Below are 6,000 nucleotides of genomic sequence, written 5' to 3' on the forward strand. Positions count from 1 at the left end.
CAACAATATAGCTGATACATTATTTAATTTAACAATATATTACACTTTTTTTTTACATTGATTTGTATATATATTAAAAAAAAATTTTTATTATATACATATTTAGGCTTATATTCCAGATTTTTCAGTCAAACCTAACTATTTGGGACTCATTTTCTGATATGCATCATTATGTTTCTATTTGATATTCTCATTGAATAATGATTTCAACAGTTCAACAGGTTACATCGTTGGATCCAAAATATAAGAGCTAATGATCAGGTTAGAAACAGCTTTTTTTCACACTTTTTCAGTGACATTCAGCATTGCAGTAATGAGTAATCTAATGCAAAAATAGTGGAAACAGCAAATGCTGGACTGAAAGTTTCAGAAACAAAACAGTGTTTCAGAGTCGCAGCAGAGACACACTTTGCTAATTAGCAATCTATGACCTGACAGGCCTGATGGCATTGACAGTGGAATTAGCATGAAAGTTGAAACCTACCTACTTGAGAAGAGAGGACAGGTGAGGAGGTGAGCTGAGCTGGAGAGACTAAATTAAGTGAAAGAATAAAGCACTGCTGCATCGCTCTCTTTAGATACAGATAAAGTAGGAAATACTTGCAATCAGGGGACAGTTAAACTACACTGTATGGAATATAATGAATTTTTATATTGAACATTAGTATAATTGAATATTTTGCCTTTAAGGGTTAAAAAAAAAAAACTCTGTGGTAGTAATGTTACAAGATTTACTCCTAAATGTGCAGCAGATTTTTCATTGTGATTACTTTATGATTCAAGACTAGGAGACTGAAAACATTTTTTGTTACCATTATGTGACTCTGTTAACAATTGACTTGAGTGTACTTGGAAAATGAAAAAGAATGAAGTCTTTGTCAGCTTTTGCTGATTGAAACATTTGAACATTTTTTAATGTTTAATACCTGCAGAGGTTTCATTGAGTAAAAAGGGTTTACATAGGTGTCACACTGTTTTATAAATAAATAAAAAAAGTTAATTTACACATAATATAACATTGATAATACATCAGTGTTAGAAAACAGAAAAAATATAGTTTTTTTGTCCTCATCATAACTCATCAAAAGTATATAATTTATATAAAGACTTAGTAAATATAAATCGAAACATCCATCAAAGCAAGTCAAGATATAACATAAAGAAATCAAAGTTTTTATATAAAAGTAAGTACTATTTAATATTTATTTATACTATACTACTATACTATTCATAATATTTATTTGAAAATTAAATAATGTTTCCCAGCTAGTGACAAGTAAAGCATGTGAGAAAATCTTTCAGGCAAATGCAGGTAAAACCACCTTTTATCTATGTTATATAAATATCTAATGGCTTAATGTAAAAATGAGCAGTGGGTTTTAAAAGCAATCCTTGTTGTAAATGCAATACTAGGAAGATGCAGTGAAGTGCACTGACTTATGTTTTAATATATTTTTTGTCCATGAATATGTATTCAAGTGTTCCCAGTAGTCTATCCTCTTCATTTCATAGCTTTTCTCTCACGTGTGCTGCTGCAAAGAGCAGCACCACGGAGTGCAATTTTACGTTGGAGTTTCTATCAAATCAGATTTCAGTCGTCACGTCACGTGTTGGCTTAAGGCCTTCAGAAATGGGGCTTTTGGTTGCTTTAAATCCATGTTGCTTTAAGCCTTAGATTTAAACAATCAGATTGTGACTTACTCTAAGGCCACCTAGAAGACCTAGAATCACATCATGAGTTTCATGTCCTTGGATTGGATGGTCAGAGAGTGTACTATTCAGAGCTCACAACTCGCATCTGTAGTAAATTGCACAAGCTCAAAAATATTCAAGTGGATTTAATAGCTCATTTTCATTCCACAATGGCTGTCAGAGGAGAAGAAATTGTTAGATACACTTACAAGGGCATTTACAAGACGGACTTTTCAAGCAAAGCTGGATATCATGAGGAGAAATCAGCCAAAACAATTCAAAACAGTTGTTAAGCTTTTTTATGAACCATTTATACATTTGCCATTTTTTTCCTGTAGAATTTCAAATCCCCAGAAAAACAGTAATGTAGAGAAAAAATGCACAAAAAAGAGGTTATTTGTTTCTTTTTGGTTTAGAAATGGCATTCATTCTCACTGCTTGAGAAACCCTTCTGTGATACAGCATTCTGTTATAGGTTTCTATAGTCATAGTATCATAATGATGGTACTAAACAGTGGATTGATTCAGGTAAGACACCACTGAAGGCTTTGGTGTGAAATGTACGGCCTGCCACATTTTCTTCTTCTTTTCTCGGTTGCTCCCATTAGGGGTCGCCACAGTAACTTATCTGTCTCCATACCCCCCTGTCCTCTACATCTGCCTTTTTCAAACCAACTACCTGCATGTCTTTCCTCACCACATCCCTCACCACAACCTCCCCCTTGGTCTTTGTCTCTTCCTCCTTCCCGGTGGCTCCATCCTCAGCATTCTCCTACTGATATACCCCATGTCCCTCCTCTGCACATGTCCAAACCATCACAATCCTACATGCTTATGTAGGACAAAAAAAAATGTCCTTCATCCCTCTAATAAACTTGTTTCTAATCCTGTCCATCCTCGTCACTCCCAATGAAAACCTCAACATCTTCAGCTCTGCTACCTCCAGTCTTTTACTCAGTGCCACTGTAATAATAATATTTTCTGTGTTGAGTATTTTCCTACACATCATCACATTACATTGATAGAACTATAGTCTTTACTGTTAATGCAGTTGGAGATGAGAAAAGTGTAACAGAGACAAGACAGAAAACGAAGGAAAATGGGAAGTGGTAGCTCAGTGGATAAAATGATGGGTTTCTGTATCAGAAGGTCCTTGAGCAAGGCCTTTAACCCTCAACTGCTCAGCTGTAAAACTCAGATAACCATAAGTCACTCTGGATAAGGGCATCTGTGAAATACTCTAAATGTATGAGGTGGTATCAAAAAGTGTTCATACTAGCTCCGTTAACAAGAAAGTACTTTGTTTATCTATGTTTATACACGATCACCTTCAAAATAGTCCCCTTGCACAGCAATCCAGCACTTTCAGTGTTCCTGCCACTTTTGGAATATGTCCTGAAAGTCGTTTTTTAAGCGTGTCAAACACATTCTGTGATTCGCGCTGGATCTCCACAATGGTGCCAAGAGGGCAACCTTTGACCTGGATCTTCATCTTCGAGAAAGAGGTCGAAATCCGCAGGAGCCAAATCTGGCAAGTAGGGTGGGTGCTGAAGTGAGATCATATGGATTGTCTTTTGACGATCATCATGAACAAGTTGCCCAATGGTTTAGACATTTTCAGGATTGTCTTCTTGATCTCTCGTCATCTTCCAGTGATGTTCTTCTGCTTTTGAAGTGCATGCGCCACTCAAAACACCTCGAACGACTCAATGCTGCATTGCCATATGTCAAATGTCAAACGTCTCTGTGGCAGATTTGCCCAGTTTCACACAGAATTTTTAATTTGCTCTTTGTTCTAACTTGATGAAATCCCAGACGTGGTCAGAATAGCACCCGGTAGCACCATTCGTTTAGAAACTTTTGATACCATCTTGTTGATCTAAAATGTAAATGGAAGCTTAGGGGGGAAAGGGTGGAACAATAAAATTACATCTTACAATGTAACGGATATCACCATTACTCATTTTCTAAGCAGTGTCAGATTGAGGTTAGTTTGCTGTGCTTATGTTTTCCTGGTATCGATGTATGAGCTGAAAGAGTTATCACCTGAAGGGGTATAATTTGTGTTTGTTTGTTTTTTACTTTTGTTAAAGTAGTAAAAACCAATATCCAACATTATCCAAGGTATTTTATGACTACTTTCTTACAGTTAAAAGAAACAATTTGTATAAAGGTTTACTACGAATGACAAAAATCCAAACTTTTAACTGTTCTTTATTTTTTAAATCAATAGTGGCCTCTGGTGGACACTTGTATAATTGAAACAATTCACTTCATTTTTTTATTTAAACTTTGTACATTTGATGGGATTTTCAAACGTCTATCATGTATTATTTGTCTGTCGTTACTGCTAGTGTAAATACCTTTTTACACCAGAACAATTAATGAGAAAACGTTCACAAAAAGTGATGTGCTTCTTTATACGCATGTTATTTGTATATACACAAGTCAAAAAGTCACAGGTGCAGATATGCATTGAGAGAAAATCTATTACTGTTTTAATAGTCAAACAAATGTATAATAATAATAATAATAATAATAATAATAATAATAATCATAATCATAAAATCAATGCCCCGAAAATGTATTTTAAACAAGGAAGCAAAACAACATTCAGAAAATGCTTCCAACTCTGATTTTGTAATACTATACCGCCCTCTAGTGTTGCGCACACAGTAACACCAGAGTATTTCCCTGGAGTACTTACAACTCACACGTCACGCATTGGGCAGAGGTCAGCTACTTGTTCTTTCTTCAATTTTTAACATCATGCACAAGACTCTGAGAGCACTAGAGACAATAATACTAATCGTTAGCATTAAGAGACAACAATAACCACACTCAAGTCAAGTGACACCAAGTAGGCTTTATTGTCATTCCAACCATATACAGTTCAGTACAGAGTGAAACGAAACGTTTCCCCAGGACCAAGGTACTACATCAAACAACATAAATTAACATAAGTGTACACAAGGAACACAGAACAACACATAACTCAGAATTAACAACTAAGTTGGGGAGGACGCAAGAGACATGAGACAAGGAAAAACAGTAACACAGTAGCGCCAACCAGTACAGTACAGAAGGTTAAAAATGGATTGTCCGTAAAAACAAATAAAAATAAAATACTGAATATGTAGACATTTGGCTAGATGTAAACTTTTAGTTCAACTGAAGTGTGCAAAAAAGCAGCGGGCAGAAGAGTGAAGAGTGTGTGTGTGTGTGTGTGTGTGTGTGTGTGTGTGTGTGTGAGGGTGTGTGTGAGATCAGCCACAATGCTGGTGGCCTTACGGATGCAGCGTTTGGTGTAAATGTCCTTGATGGAAGGAAGAGAGATTATCTTCTCAGTCGTCCTCACTATCCGCTGCAGGATCTTGCTATCTGAAATGGTGACTCAGCTGTTCTGGATGCTGTTCTGGATGCTTTCTATGGTGCCTCTGTAGAAGATTGTGAGGATGTGGGGTGGAAGCTGTGCCTTCCTGAGCTTTTTGAAAGAGTTGAGACGATGCTGGGCTTTCCTTGTTATGGAGTTGGTTTTGAGGGACCAGGTGAGGTTCTCTGCTAGGTGAACACCAAGGTATTTGTTTTGTCTATGTTCAGAGTTTTATCTATGTATTTTTTGTTTTGTCTATGGTCAGAGAAAGGTTGTTGGCTTTACACCAGTCTGATAACCTCTGCATCTTTTTAGAAGAAAGTCAGATTTTTTTTAGAAAGTTATAGTGGAGGTAAAATATCTGAGCAGAGATTAAAGCTTGTTCCAGCACTTTATGTGATGACACTGAAGTTGCTGGATGTTAAAGTCCATCTGATATCTTCTGAAAGACTTGAGAGGTCAGTGGTGGAAAAGAGAACGAAAGTTGTTTGTCATTTGCATAACAAAGAGAAAACCCACAAAACCTATGATAAATTTGCAAATAGAACTAATTATATGTTTTCTGTGGTATGAAAAAGAATTTCTTCTCTAAAACACAGGAACAGGAGCAGTAAGGGTAGGCTCTAATCTATTTGAAATGTTAATGTTATTTATTCTAAAATATCAGTTCAGTAATAAAGTGCACTAATAAACAATATTGGGGAAAGCACACATTTAGATCACTAACACCTTTATAAAACTCTAGTTCTGTACATTGAGGTTTTCATTTTCTCAATACTGGACTTTTTTTGTCACTTTACATCTGTTTGCTCAGATGTAGTGCATTAATATTGGTCCATTAAGTATGCAAGGTAATTGCTTGTCTAATATTTTGTGAAAACATGTCTACCAATAAATACTTAATTATTCCTGAATACTGAATATTTATTATACCT

Source organism: Silurus meridionalis, chromosome 21, assembly GCF_014805685.1.
Source record: "Silurus meridionalis isolate SWU-2019-XX chromosome 21, ASM1480568v1, whole genome shotgun sequence".
NCBI lineage: Eukaryota > Metazoa > Chordata > Actinopteri > Siluriformes > Siluridae > Silurus > Silurus meridionalis.